The sequence below is a fragment of the Tenrec ecaudatus genome, chromosome 16 (genome assembly GCF_050624435.1).
Source record: "Tenrec ecaudatus isolate mTenEca1 chromosome 16, mTenEca1.hap1, whole genome shotgun sequence".
Classification (NCBI taxonomy): Eukaryota; Metazoa; Chordata; class Mammalia; order Afrosoricida; family Tenrecidae; genus Tenrec; species Tenrec ecaudatus.
This window is the reverse complement of record NC_134545.1, coordinates 17,981,501-17,996,728: the sequence shown is the minus strand read 5'-3', so window position 1 is coordinate 17,996,728 and position 15,228 is coordinate 17,981,501. Positions and strand designations below refer to the sequence as shown.

The following is a 15,228-nucleotide window of genomic DNA, read 5'->3' as shown; positions in this document are numbered from 1 at the left end:
TGGGAGTGGGGAGAGGGTGAGGGAAAGGGAGAAGGAGACAAAGAGGGCGAGGAAGAGGGATACAGAACACCCCCTGCCACTTAGTAGACCCCGACTCCCAGAGGCCCTTTGGGACAGAGCAGAACTGTTCCTTAGGGTCTCTGCGACTCAAAGTGCTGCCGTGAGCAGGCCGCCTCCTCGTCTTTCTCCAGCAGACCAGCTGGTGGGTTTGAACTGTTGCCGCGAGCAGCCAAAGACCCAGCCCCCAGCTCCCCCGGGCCCTGACACCTAGTAGGCAGGTAGCAAGAACCATGGGAGAATGGATGAGTGAAGGTATGAACTAGAGACACGAAGGGGTCCCCGTCGGGCCAAGATCTCCTCTCTGACTTCCAGGACTGGGAGGAAGTCTGGTTAAGGTGCTCACAGAGATTGATGCAGGCTGTGTGGCCTCTCCGCCCAGTTTTGGCCCCACCTCTAACCTAGCCATCTCTGCAGCCCTGAGCCAGGCCTCGTGCCTCCCCCAGCTGCCCCAGCCTCCTGTTTCCCCCACCTGTCAGATGAGGACGTGGATATTCGCCTGCCTCATGGGTTGCTTCCAGCCTCAGGGCAAATGCTCACCTCAGCTGCTCAGACCACTGAACTACTTGCATTTTGACCACAAATTAAAAGAGACCAATTCAAACTTTCCTCCTGACTCCTGGTCCTCCCTGGTCCCGAGGGGAAAGCACAGAACTAAACAAGGTACCTTTCAGAGGCAGCAGTGGGCTCCCGGGTCTCCCAGGAGTGCTGTGGCCTCAGGTTACGATGACGACGTGAGGTCGATTGCCCATCACACAGTTCCGGCGGGCCGCCCACCTTCATTCATTCACCCACAGCCCCCTCTGAGCGCCTGCCATTCTCAGAACAGTTCACCAAGAGGTCCCTCCGCTGGCTCCGAGCTTCGGAGCTTTCCCGAGCTCCGGAGCTTTCCCTCGCCTTCCTGCGGCTGCCCTGAACAGACCGGGCAGAGCCCAGCCAGAGCCACAGCTGGCGGGAGGAGCAGGAAACTGGGCTCACCGAGGGCGGGGGCCGCCAGCTGCGTGGGGTGGGGGCCACCAAGGGAGGCTGCCCCTGCCAGCCAGCCAGCCAGCGGGCAGTTTGGGGAGGGGGGAGCCACTGAGGACAACCCGCCCCTTCTGGCAGTGGGAGCTGTGCCCATTAGGCAGGCTGCAGGGCTGGGGGAGCACCGGGCGCCCCGGGAGATGCATTTCGACTCCTGCCAGGGCCAGAGCTCTGAGCCTCCAGCCCTGCTGCTGGGGACGGACCCCAGGGGGGGGGGTACATTTATTCGCCCACACCCTGGACTTCTTCCTCCTCCCCTGCCTCAGCTTGAAAGCCCCCTCCCAGCGGGGCTCCCCTGGGCTCCCCCTAACTGCTGTGGGTTGCCCCCCATGCCCACCCCAGGCACTACCCGGGCATTGTCTGGCCTGCTTACCACTTATCCTCTGACAGAGTTCCTGTCTCAGCATACAGCAATGCCTGGTGTTTCAGAAGCCCATCACCAGGCCTTGCTTGGGAAGCGCCTCTGAGTGGGTGTGGACTAACCTCCTGGGTAGCTGTCAGCAAGTTAACCCTTTGCCCCACCCGGGGGAGGGGGTGTGGGGCGTCCCTTCCTCTGTTCTGAGAACTTCTAAGGAAGAGCCGGATCCAGCCCCAGCTTGAACTGAGGACCCACTCGGGCTGGTGGTGCTCACACACAAGTCACCCTCCAATTTCACGCTTGATGAGTCTCCTTTGTCGATGTCACCTGGTCTGGAGAATCGAGAAGTGGGCCCTGCGCTGCCCGGGCCTGTCGCTCACCCCATTTCCCAGATGGGGACGGTGGGGTCCTCAGAGGTGACGCTGAGCCGTTTAGCCAAGAGACCCCGGCTGGGGCTGACAGAGCTGTACTTTAGGTCTGTCTGAGTCTAAAGCCAAGGTTGCCAAAAATAGCCTTGTAGAAAGCACAGGAGACAGAGGGGAGGGGGGCAAGAGGAGAGTGGGGGGAGGAGAGAGGGGGGACTGATCCTGCCTGAGTACTGCACACTCTGATGATTGGAGGAGCCTTATCCCCCCCCTCCTCCCTGCTCCCCTCACATGAGCCTTAACCCTTAACTCCGTGAGGTTTACACTTCAAAACCATCTAGTCTAACTCCTTCATTCTACAGATAATACCTTGAGGCACAGAGAGGTTAAGTCACTTGGCTAAGGTCACAGAGCTCCGAGAGCACATCCAGCCTATCTGACTCCTGAACCCCTTTCCTCTCCCCTCCCCCAGGCTTCCCTAGGGACTTGGAGAACATTGCACTGAGAGGACCCTCGGGGTACAGATGGAGGCCTGCGCCCCAGAGAAGGCAAGCAGCCTGTCCCAAGTCACCCAGAAGTTACTAGTAGAACAAAGCAGGAGACATTTCCACAGGGCAGTGAGAGTCCTGCACACCATCCTCTGACAGCCGGTTATTAATAGAGACAGGCTCTCTGAGGAGGCCTGGTGGTGTCGTGACTACTCGTTGGGCTGTGAACTGCAAAGTCACAGGTTCAAAACCACCAGTCGTTCCACGGGAGAAAGATGAGGTTTTCTACTCCTGGAAAGAGTGACAGGCTTGGAAACCCACAGGGGCTGTGAGTCAGCATGGGCCATGAGTTTGGGAGGTTTTCTGAAGGAGCCCTGTGGTGCAATGGTTAAGTACTTGCCTTCAACCCAAAAGTTCTGTGGTTCAAACCCACCCAGCTGTTCTGCGGGAGAGAAGACCAGGTTGCTGCTGGCCAATTAGAAGCCACAGGTCTTCGGCTACCATCATGAACTTGGCTTTTTCTGCCTTGGAATGAATGTGTGGCAGTTAGTTTTTATGTCAACTTGTACTCGTGTGTGGGAGAAAGAAGAGGCTTTCTACTTCCGTGAAAAGTTACAGCCTCGCTTTAATGCTTGCTCCCCAACCCCCAACCCCACCCCATCATGATCCCAATTCTACTTTACAAATCCGGCTAGACCAGAGGATGTACATTGGTAAAGATAGGAACTGGAAACACAGGGAATCCAGGACAGATGAACCCTGCAGGACCAGTGGTGTGAGTGGTGATACCTGGAGTATAGAGGGAGGATGGGCTGCAAAGGGGGAACCGATTACAAGGATCTACATATAAGACCCTTTCTGGGGGACGGACAACAGAAAAGTGGGGGAGCCAGCCCCTAACACATCATTACGGGTCTGGTAGGCACAATTGTACAGCGATAATAAGTAAAAATCATAGTAAAGTTATAGAGAGCATGAGAGATAGAAGAGAAATATTGAAATAAATGGAGTCAGACATGATTCATAGTAGCATGCTCACCTCAGCCCCGCTTGATGGTCCACATGGTGGGAGAGAGTTTAATGCTAGCCCAGGCTTTTTATATTCTCTGGGGACACGCAAACCCTCTAATTACCGGTGAGGACAAACGTCACAGGAAGGGGTTGTGCTATAGGTAATACAGTAATGGGAGGAGTGATCTAGGTGCATCCATGTAATAGGAAAAGGAGGGATTGGGGGTATACGCGTGGCAAGATGGGCAGATCCTAGATTTAGGATAACAACTTAACTTTGGAGGTCACAGAGCCAGTTTGGCCTGTTCCCTGGCTCAACTGATAGAGACCATTATTGGTAGGGTGTGAACATTCTTGGTCGCTTGGTCACAGGTCTCTTGGAGAAATATTTTACTGTCTCCAGCAGCAGGGAGCAAGACTAACTGCCCTCAGGGAGGAAGTCTGTAAGCGTCTGACCTCCCCCCACATAAAGGCCCAAGGGAGACGTTGGGCAATATAAGACATGAAATAATAATAATAAATTATACATTATCAAGGGTTCATGAGGGAGGAAGGTGGGGGGGGTGGCAGGGAATGAGGAGCTGATACCAAGGGCTCAAGTAGAAAGCAAATGTTTTGAGAATGATGAGGGCAACAAATGTACAAATGCACTTGACACAATGGACGGATGGATGGATTGTGATAAGAGCTGTATGAGCCCCCAATGAAATGACTAAAAGAAAAAAAGTTACAGCCTCAGGAATCCTCGAGGGTCGCTGTGAGTCAGCATCGGCCCAGCGGCAGTGAGTCTGAGGTTTCTCACTTGTGCAGGGCTGGAGAGTCCAACCTGTCAGGATAAGGTCACAGGTTAAGGATGCTCCTGGAAGGCATGGCCTTTTGATCACAGAAGCCCCTCCCCTGTCTGCTCCATTGACTTCCTGCTTGCTGGGTCACTATGAGTCACACACACACACACACACACACACACACGACTCTAACCATAGTCACCCTTCAGGTCAAGAACTGAACTCACCTCCAAGGGAGAGTAACCAACCACTTAAGATCTGAAAAGGCAGCCCTGACCCAAGGACCCCATTTCAAGGGTTAGAAAAAAAGGGGGCACGAAAGCAGAAAGCCTCAGAAGGAAGTGGGTTCCGCGATGGCACATCAAGGGACTGGCAAGGGCAGGGTGAGTCACAATGAGTGCGAATTGCTGAACATCCGACCTGTGAATCTTCACCGCATTCCGACAAAAATGTTTTGTTTTTTTTTTTCTTTTAAGGGCTCCTGAGAGCTGTGGGTCGTGGGATTCTTTCAAGTCCCTGGGAACTGTCTGAGGTGGAGCCACAGAGGGCGGAAGTGAGAAGCCGGGTGTTTGGAACCAAGGAGGAAGTGGTGGGAGGCAGCTGGCAGGCCAGCCAAGTCTGTCTTCCCCAGGAGCATCCGGGCCCCAGCACTTCCCAGGCTGGACACGGTAAACAGGGTGAGGAGTAAGGAGAAGCCCCAGCTCTGAGGCCAGGGGAGGGGGCTTTCCTGGTGGTGGGGGGCGGGGGTAGATAAGGAGCCCAGGGCTCCTCATGAGCCTGGAGGTCTCCCCCGGCCCCTCCACACAGTTTTCCACTCTGGGGAGCAGCGGAGTCACCTCGGACACTGAGAGCGGTAGTTGCGCCGTTTCTCCAGCACTAGGATGGGAAGACTTGGGAGCTGGCCTAGTAGGAAGCCTATGGCTGCTCCCAGCGACCAAGTGAGGCCCGGCTGCACGACGCTGGGTTCTAGGGGACCCATTTTGCACAGGATGGGACAGCGACCCAGAAAGGGTGACCAACTATCCAAAGCCAAACAGCAAGTCCTGAGCAGCCCATGTTCCCACTCCCAGGGCATCCCACCCCCCAAAGCATCCCAGTCCCTAGCCACCTCCTCCCACCCTAAGCCTTTCCCTTTCAGCTAAAAATGCCTGCTTGACACCCCCACTCCCACCCACCCCCACTGTCCCACACCGGTAGGAGCTCTGGTGGCGTAGTAAGTTACAAGGTGGGCTGCTAACCAAAAGGTCAGCAGTTCAAAACCACTGGCTGCTCCACTGGAGAAAGATGAGGCTTTCTACTCCTATAAAGAGGTAACAGTCTTGGAAACCCACAGGGGCAGTTCCTACCCTGTCCTATAGGGCATGAGTATGGTTTCTAGAGCCACCCAGCGGCCTCCTGGTCATCTTTCAAACCCAGTTCCGTTGCTTTCTCCTCTGGTCAGCCTTCCAGGGCTCCCCCTGAGCTTCCCATCTACCCAGCAAAGTTGCTCATGGGGGCGTGTTCTTCCCCAAGACGTCCATGCTTTCCTGAATTCCACTGTCACCTCCTTTCTGCCCTGCCCATACCTGTCTCCTCACCTAGCTCCTAACATTGGACGTGCAATGGGCAATGAGTGCCAGACCCCATGCCCACACCTCCCTCTCCAGGGACGGCATCAACCAGCAAGATCCCTGGGTGGGACCAATGGTTGGTGCTGGGCGACTAACAGAGACACTGGTGGCCCAGGTCCACTCAAGGCATCCCCGGAAAAAAGTCTGTTCTGGGATTCCCTTCAGTGACTCAACACCCACTACCACCGAGTCGATTCTGACTTATAACGTCCCTACAGGGCAGGGTAGAACTGACTCTGTGGGTTTCCAACACTCTACATCGTTATGGATATAGAAAATCATGGCTTTTTCCCTTGGAGGGGCTGGTGGTTTCGAACTGCTGACCTTGCGGTGAGCAGCCCAAGGAGCAATCACTCCACCACCAGGGGGTGCAGTTGTCTGCTGACACACACAGGGATGGCGTGAGTCTAAATCAGCTCCCCAGAGATGAGATGTTGAGGTTTCTTCTAGGGAGCAGAAGACGTGCCGAGCCTGCTCTGCGGGGCAACCTGGCCTCGCAGTCAAGAGCCAAGCCTGCTGAGTCAGAAAGACCTGGGGTTCAACCAGGTGAGGAAGCTGGACAGAGAGGGCCCAGCCACTGGGGGACACAGAACCAGGATGCTTCCTGAATCCGGTTCATTGAATGTCCTGTGGTGGGGCTGCTGATGCCTTTGCCTTACAACTGACCTACAGACTCGGACAGAGCCTGAGCTCCTTCGACAATTGGGGCAGCTGTTATCCCTTGACATCCATTGTTTTCTGCACACATGCGCACATCACGTTTCTTTTCTGGAGAGAACTCAACCTAACACAGACCCCAGGGCAACATAAACTCCATGACAAGGGGTCTGTTCAGCCATAGGAGGGGCCGAGGAGAGTCACCCGCAAAGAACAGGCTGCCCGGACCCCTCTGGGCCCGAATGTGAGCACAACACAAACCAGTAGGTCCATCGGTTGAGCGCTGGAGGAGGTGCAGAATTATGGTTCTGTATCATTTCAAACACCCCGAAAAGTGCGCCCAAAGAACTCCCTTCCAGTGTAGCCTGTGTTCTAGGCGTCTGTCCCATGTCCTTTCTCTCCACCACCACCACCACCACCACCACCTCCCAACCCGGCCATCTCTCTCACCCTCCCCTGCTGTTTTCCTTGGAGAGGAGGCCTAAGGGGGGAACCCCACCCCAGACACACACACACACACACACACACAACACACACACACACACAACACACACACACACACACACACCACTCCCATTTCGCATATGGGAAAGCTGAGGCCAAAGGGGTTGCCTGAAGCTGCAGCCCTGGCTCAGCCCTCTGGAGTCCACAAACCAGTCCGGGTCAGTCCGAGTCTGGTCCGTGTCCTACAGGGATGTTTGACCTTACCCATGAGCCGAGGCCCCAAGAGGGAAGAAAGTGCAAACATCCGGTTCCCCAGCATCAGGCATCCCTCTGCTTTCAAAGACCTGAACACACACGTTCCTGGCTGCTGGGCCTCCTTCTAATTCTGCTCTAAGGCCGGATCCAGATCCGTTTCCCGAGTACGTTTACGGGGAGGCTCTCTGCACCTTCCTATGTGGGTCACAGAAACTCTTGATTTAAAAGCGTGGGGCAACACGAAGAGTTTGTCATGGTAACGGGGCCATCGTTCCTATTTTCATTTGAAGAGTGTGTGGCTGGCTCCTTTGGAAGCGAAGGTTGGTTTTTCCTGCAGGGGCCTCTGACTCAGAAGCAGACAGAGTGCTTGACCTCTGTAAGGAGATCAAGCAAAGGGGTCCTGGCCCTGGTGACCAGGCTTCTCCCTTGGACTCCCAGGTGCCCCGAGCACTTCTGGTCACCACTAGAGCCTCCCTCTCTGGGCCCTTCGACAGCGTGACCTAGGTCTGCCTCTCTGAAGTCACCCTGTCCCAAAGTACCCCAGCTGGGACAGTTACGGCAGCTCAGGCTTAAGGTAAACCACTGCCCCAGCGTGTCCTTCATCCTGAGCCATAAGACCCCCCTCTCCCCAGGACCACCCTGTAATCAACTGATTGGGCTCCCCGCAAATATGTGTTGGGGTCGTGACCCCAACATCTGCGGATGTCACTGCCATTGAGTTCATTCTGGTTCATAGCAAACCGACAGGACGGACGAGTACTGCCCCTGTGGGTTTCCACGACTGGTAATCTTTCCAAAACCCAGCCAAATTCACTGCCATGAAGCTGAATCCATCTGCTAGCGATGCTGTGCATCAGGGTGCAGCTGCCCCATTCGGGTGTCTGAGACTAAGTGTGGGTGGGAGTAGAAAGCCCCCTCTTCCTGCTGTGGAGCCGCTGGGGGTTTCAAACTGCTGACCTCCCCATGCCCCAGGGTGCCTCTCTTCAGACCTAGGATCATCTTCATGTCCGTGAGGCTGTATCTGTGTGGGGTGTGTTTTTTTATCATTTTATTGGGGGCTCGTACAGCTCTTATCACCATTCATTGTGTCAAGCACATTTGTACATGTCTTGCCCTCATCATTCTCAAAACATTTTCTTTCTACTTGAGCCCTTGGTATCAGCTCCTCATTTTTTCCCTTCCCTCCCCACTCCCCCCTCCCTCATGAATCCTTGATAATTTATAAATTATTATGTCATGTCTTACACTGTCTGCTGTCTTCCTTCACCCACGTTTATGTTGTCCATATCCCAGGGAGAGGGTTATATGTAGATCCTTGTAATTCGTTCCCCCTTTCTACCCCACCTTCCCTCCCCACTCCCACTGGTCCTGAAGGGATATCTGTCCTAGATTCCCTGTGTTTCCAGTTCCTATCTGTACCAGTGTACATTCTCTGGTCTAGCCATATCTGTAAGGTAGAATTGGGATCATAATAGTGGGGGGGGGGAGCATTTAGAAACTAAAGAAAAGTTGTATGTTGCATTTTTGCTACACTGCACCCTGACTGGCTTGTCTCCTCCCTGCGACCCTTCTGTAAGGGGATGTCCAGTTGTCTACAGATGGGCTTTGGGTCCTCACTCCGCACTCCCCCTCATTCACAGTGATATGATTTTTTGTTCTTTGATGCCGATACTTGATCCCTTCGACACCTTGTGATCACACAGGCTGGTGTGCTTCTTCCATGTGGACTTTGTTGCTTCTCAGCTAGATGACCACTTGTTTACCTTGAAGTCTTTAAGACCCCAGACACTCACTATATCTTTTGATAGCCTGGCACCATCAGCTTTCTTTAGCACATTTGCTTATGCACCCGCTTTGTCTTCAGCAATTGTGTCGGGAAGGTGAGCATCATGAAATGCCATTTTAATAAAACAAGGGGTTCTTGCATTGAGGGAGTACTTGAGTGGAGGCCCAATGTCCATCTGCTACCTTAATTCTAAACCTATACATATATGCACATAGATCTATTTCCCCATCCTTATATATAAATATGTTTCCATATGTACATGCCTGTATTTAGACCTCTGTAGATGTCCTTTGCCTCCTAGTTCTTTCCACTACTTCCTTTTACTTTCCTCTTATCCCACTATCATGCTCAGCCTTCATTTGAGTTTCAGTAATTCCTCTCAGTTACACTGCCCTTGATCAAGCCCTACTAGGCCTCCTACACCCTCCTCACCACTGAATTTGGATCACTTGTTGTTCCCTTGCCCCTGGGCTTGTTAACACTGCTTTCTTTCCCACACCTCCCCCTCTCTCATGTCCCCCTGGAATCATCGGTCCCATTGTTTTCTCCTCCAGATTGTTTAGCCTGCCTATCTTATCTAGATAGACCTGCAGAGATAATAATATGCAGAAAAAACAAAACAGAGAAAAATAAAGCAACAAAGAAAACAAAACAACAACATCAAGACCAATGAGAAAGAAAAAAAAAGAAAAGCCTGTAAATAGTTCACGGTCTGTTTGTGGACCTTTAGGAGTATTTTCTAGTTGAGTCTGATGGGATGCCACACCCTGGCCCCAAAGTCTATTTTTGGTATTCACTCCAGACTTCCTTGCTCTGTTCCCCTTGCTGTTCGGTTGCACGCCCTTAGTGTTTTGTCTTGGTGTGGTGGGGTCAGATAGGGCAGAATTCCCACATTGTGTCTCCAGTGTTGTCCCCTGTAGAGCTATGGGTCAGTGGGGCCGGCCATATGGTCCTATCTGAGCAGGGATATCGTCCTCAAGGCTTGGTGGGCCAGGCTGTGCTCCACTCTCTCTCCCTCCCCCTTCATTTGCTCCTGTATGCACTGATCAGACATGCCCCTCTCCCTGAGCTGTAGCTTCCTTGCCGTGCTCTGGAGTAAATTCTTTTGTGAGGAGGGACGGCTGTCCACATGGTTGGGATTGGGGCGGGCCATGGGGTGTGTTTTCAACCTAATCACTTCTGAAGCATGCAGGAGTCTGTGGGTTAAGCACGGAGTTGCTCACTGCAAGGTCAGCAGTTCCAATCTACCATCTACTCCATAAGAAAAAGGTGTAGCAGTCAGCTTTTATAAAGATTGACACCTTTTGAAATCCTATAGAGCAGTGATTCTCAACCTGTGGGTCACAATCCATTTGGGGGTCGAATGACCCCTTGCAATAGTTTATTGTGCCAGCCTGGCCGATAAACACAAGTAGGATTAATTGAAGGGCGGAGGGATAAATGGCTCGGTGAGCCTCGCCTTGCTTGTTCTGTGCCTCAATTTAAAGGGGTTCACTACCTGTGGGATGCCTAGCCTGTGGACTGTGTCGCTGTAAGTTGAGGTCCCTTTAAGCCCACACGATTGGAATGTTCATCTCTGGAGCTGGGGACCGAGAGTTGGGGACAGTTGGGGACCTGCCTTGCCATTTGCTGCCTGGGTATATATAGCCCAGCTCTCTCTACAGAAGGGGACTGGCAACTGGTGGCTCTCAAGCTTCAAAGGACTGCTAGTGTCTCACTGCTTTATAATTTAACTGTTAATTTCTTGTATTATCTATCTGTATATAATTTACCGGTTTATTTCTTGTATTATATATCTTTATAAATATATTTTTATATAATTACTAGCAATCTGGTTTGTCTCTCTAGAGAACCCTGCCCAACATACCCTTTCACAGGGGTCGCCTGATTCATAACAGTAGCAAAATGACAGTGATAAAGTAGCAACAAAAATAATTTTATGGTTGGGGGGGTCACCACCACATGAGGACCTATATAAGGTATTAGGAAGGTTGAGAACCACTGCTATAGGGTATTTCTCCTCGGTCCTATAGGGTTGCTATAAGTTAAAATCAACTCTATGGGAATGGATAAACTGTGAGAAAATAAATGTCAGTTTTATAAAACCACCCTCTTATGGCATATCTGTTACAGCAGCACTAGAGAATTAAGACATATCCTGAGACCCAGAAGTAAAGGGCTAGTAGGGTGTGTGTTCCAATTATGGGGCTCCTATCAGAGAGAGATGGAATATTATTACCACAACTGGTGGGAGAGCTTCAAGACACCAATGGGGGAGCCTGTGACCATGGTGTGGATGCAATTTTTTTATTTTAATTTCTTATGTCTCAAAAGAGACCGACAGCAAGGCCAACTGGACGGACATAATTCACAAAGATAACGTTCCACCTCCTGCTTCAGTGAGCAGCGACAGGGGTATTAAAAGTTCATAAGCAGCCATCTAAGGTACAACTATGTGTCTCAGGAACATTTAGCTCAGTGTGCTAAAAGACCAGGTAGACATCAGCCTCCGTGACCCTGAGACCAGGAGATCTAGATGGTGCCCGGCCACCACTGCGAACTGCTCTGAAAAGGATCGAATCAGAAGGTCTTTGGTAAAATGAGAAATTGGTGGAATCCCCAAGACCTTTCCGTCACCTTTCAGGTCTGTAACTGAACCCACACCTGTGTCAGAAAAGCCAAGCCCTTAAGATCAAAGAGGCAGTATTTACCGAAGGACAAAGTACAGCCACCTGGGAAGGAAGATGGGATGGAAACCAGGAAGAAGTGGACTAGGAGGTGGTCTGCTGAGGAGATTGCAATGGATGAGTTGCAACAAAGTGGACTGAACGTAAAACACATGATCTGCTCTGTAACCCGTCACACAATTCATACACACAAAGCTAGAGAAAGCGCGAGAGGCTGACTAACTACACACCCTACTCTAACTCTGTATCAGTAAGGACGACAACTCAGTCCAAAATGGGATTATAGCTCCAGGCATCAAACTCAATGCTACCAAGTCAATTCCGCCTCACAGTGGCCTCAAAGGAAGAAACAAAAAGATCATTTCATTGTGGATGAGGGGGGGTGCAGAGTGGGGACCCAAAGCCCATCTGTAGGCAACTGGACCTCCCCTTACAGAAGTGTTGCGGGGAGGAGACGAGCCAGTCAGAGTGCAGTGTAGCAACAATGCAACATACAACTTTCCTCTAGTTCTTAAATGCTCCCCCCCCCCCAACTATCATGACCCCAATTCTACCTTACAAAGCTGGCTAGACCAGAAGATGTACACTGGACAGATAGGAACTGGAGACACAGGGAATCCAGGACAGATGATCCCTTCAGGACCAGTGGTGAGAGTGGTGATACTGGGAGGGTGGAGGGAAGGTGTGGTATAAAGGGAGAACCGATTACAGGGATGTACATATAAACCCCCTCCCTGGGGGATGGACAACAGATAAGTGGAGGAAGGGAGACACCGGACAGTGTAAGATACGACAGAATAATAATTTATAAATTACCAAGGATTCGTGAGGGAGGGGGAGCAGAGAGGGAAGGGTGGGGGAAATGAGGAACTGATGCCAGAGGCTTATGTGGAGAACAAATGTTTTGAGAATGATGAGGGCAATGAATGTACAAATGTGCTTTATACAATTGATGTATGGATAGATTGTGATAAGAATTGTATGAGCCCCCAATAAACTGATATTTTTTAAAAAGCCATCGTCTAAGTGAGGTGTTACCTAGGTCCAACAGAGGAAGCAACCAGCCTGTGTGATCCAAGGATTATAAATAATAAAATAAAAGACTAGAGGGGGAAAAAAAAACTGCCCCTGTGGGTTTCTGAGACCAACTCTTCACACGAATAGAAAGCCTCAACTTCCTCCCATGGCGTGGCTGGTGGTTTCAAACTGCTGACCTCTGCTACAGATCTCTGACCACAGGCACAGATGTTAGGTTTTACAACACATAGTCTGAGGTAGGCATACTTCAGTCCATGAATAGCCACAAAGCCTACCATATTGACGATCTAGCCTTTTAGACACACAAAGTTTGCTGATCTCGAATTTTCATCATAATGACCTGCTCGTTGCTGTGAAATTCAGGTCCATCCCACCCCTCGGTGACCCCTGCATTCCCTCGGTGACCCCTGCTCCTCTGGTTCCTTGGGGCTGCGACTAAAGCAGACAGGAGTGGGTTAGGGGTCACGGGGATTTTTAGAAGCTCAAACTTACTTTGCGTCACAATTTCGGTGTGCTTGGTCCTGAATTGCTCGGCGGTAGACAGTGAAATCCGGGATTTGCTTGTGATTCCGGGCCAGAACACAGGGATGTCTGGGGCGGAGAATCCCCCGCCGGAGGGGGGATAGTAAGACAAACCATCCCTTTGTGGGGGTCACTGGTAGTCACGCTTCCCCAGGGCCCTGGCGACATACTGTTCATCAGAGGAGACCACTGCATGAGAAGAAGACGCGATGTGTGCTGACCAATCCCCCCACCTAGTTTCAACAGTCTTCTTGTTCCTGTCCCAGAGAAGCCCATTTGTCAATTCTATTAAAAAACAACAACACAAAACCTTCCTTGCTTTGTTCAGGATGCAAGGAGACAAAGCACTCCCTCTCCCTCCTGGCGCTGTTGGCTTCACATGAAAGCTGACTTCGCCGTCTTTGGAAGGTTCGGGCTCAGCTTCAGCGACTGGCCGAGCTCGGGTTTTTTGGGCCATGTGGCCTTTCTGATTGCCAGGGCCTTTCTTCCGCGGTACCTTTGGACAAGTTCAATCCCCAAACAGTTCTACTAGGAATCAAGGTCCCCCTGGCGGGGGGTGGGGGTGGTGCTCTCTGGACTACTTGAAGGCAGTCATTTGAGTATACACACTTTTTCCTTCTCCCAGTGGGTTAAACAGCGGCAGGTCCCACTTTCCAGAAAGCCCTTAGCAATTGGTGGGGCACCAATGGGTGTGATGGTAAAGCAGGCAGCGCCCAGAGGTCTCATGGCTTCTAAAAAGTGCCTGTGGCCTGTGAGAGGCCCACAATCACAGGGGCCCAAGGGTCTGAGGACTCCGCTTGTGTCAGTCAGAATCCACACCCCCTGCCTTCACACACACACACACACAACCGCCTCTTCTGGGAGCATCTCCACCCTGAGGGTGCATACATACTTTCCATACTTTCCATACTTTCTCTCGGGAAGCAGCTGGCTGCCTCCTGGCCTAACCCACTTCTGCTTGCCGTGTGTGTGTGTGTGTGTGTGTGTGTGTGTGTGTGTGTGTGTGTGTGTGTGATGCTTGGGAGGGAGCCGGGAAGTGGAGGACAGGAGAGTCAGCTAGAACTCAGGAAAAAGAAAAACTGTAAATTCTCAGCCCAAGACAGATGTCTTCCTGTCTCGGAGGAGGCAGGAGAAGTCGGTTGCCTATCTCCATTGGCTTCTCAGGAGTCTGGCTGTGCAGAGTGGTGCTGTGGTGTGCTGTGCTGTGGGGTGCTGTGCTGTGTAGAGTGGTGTGCTGTGCTGTGGGGTGGTGTGATACGGTGCGGAATGGTCGGGAGTGGGCAATCGTGACAGGGTGGGGAATGGAGTGGGACCCAGGTGGAGTGGAAGCGGAGGTGGGGAGTGGTGTGGTTTGATGTTGGGGGAAATATCACAACTCTCCAGGTCCGTGAGGTTTAGTAGCCTTTCTTCTTGGCCAAGTTCCATGCCTACACATGCGCGTTGGCTTCCATTATTTGAGGTGGGATGTAGCAGGTATATAGTTGTTCCCAAAGCCTACACCTTAATAAGAAAATACAAATGACCAAATTAAAAAATGGGGCACAGGACATGAACAGACAACTTGCTGACTGTGACATCCAGATGGCCAGCTAAATGTTCACATTCATTCACAATAAACCAGAACCAAATTCACTGCCATCAAATCAGTGCTGACTCATAACAACACTAGAAGGGAAATATACCTTTCAAAAATGATGAGACACCACCTCACCCCAACACACTCAGCAAACATAAACCATAATAATATATGCTGGAGAACATGTGGAAAGATCGGAACACTCATCCACTGCTGGTGGGAGTGTAGAACTGCTGAACCACTGTGGAAAACAGTATGGTGCGACCTTAAGCAAAGGCAAATACAAATACCTAATAATCATCCAATCTCTCTCCCTGGTTTATATCCTAAAGAAATAAAGACCAAACCACGACCAGCTATGTGAACACCTGTGCTTATTGCAGCAATTTCTAGAACAGCAGAAAGGTGGAAACAATTAGGGGGAAAATCCCCAACGAGAAAGGCATTGAGTTTATGTCAGTGGTGGTGGAATCATTTGGAAAAACATACCATTAATGGTTATACAACACAAAGAGTATAATAATCAATCACACTGAATCCTATAAGTAGAAGTTGTGGAATTAGAG

General features: G+C 51.3%; 1 protein-coding gene across 3 annotated transcripts in view; it reads right to left on the bottom strand.

The window, feature by feature from the left end:
• The window catches only part of CMKLR1 (chemerin chemokine-like receptor 1), a 55,394-nt gene extending 51,963 nt beyond the window's left edge, over nucleotides 1–3,431 (bottom strand). Inside the window, exons 1-2 of one of the 3 annotated variants that reach the window (XM_075534304.1) lie at nucleotides 1,454–1,515; nucleotides 725–1,005 (exon numbers count right to left, since the gene is read on the bottom strand). The gene's annotated coding sequence lies outside the window, so the exon portion shown is untranslated. Of the gene's footprint in view, nucleotides 1–724; nucleotides 1,006–1,453; nucleotides 1,607–3,330 lie in introns of those variants that run through there. The other 2 variants (XM_075534305.1, XM_075534303.1) reach the window with 2 other exon arrangements.
• Between the last annotated feature and the right edge of the window lie 11,797 nt (nucleotides 3,432–15,228).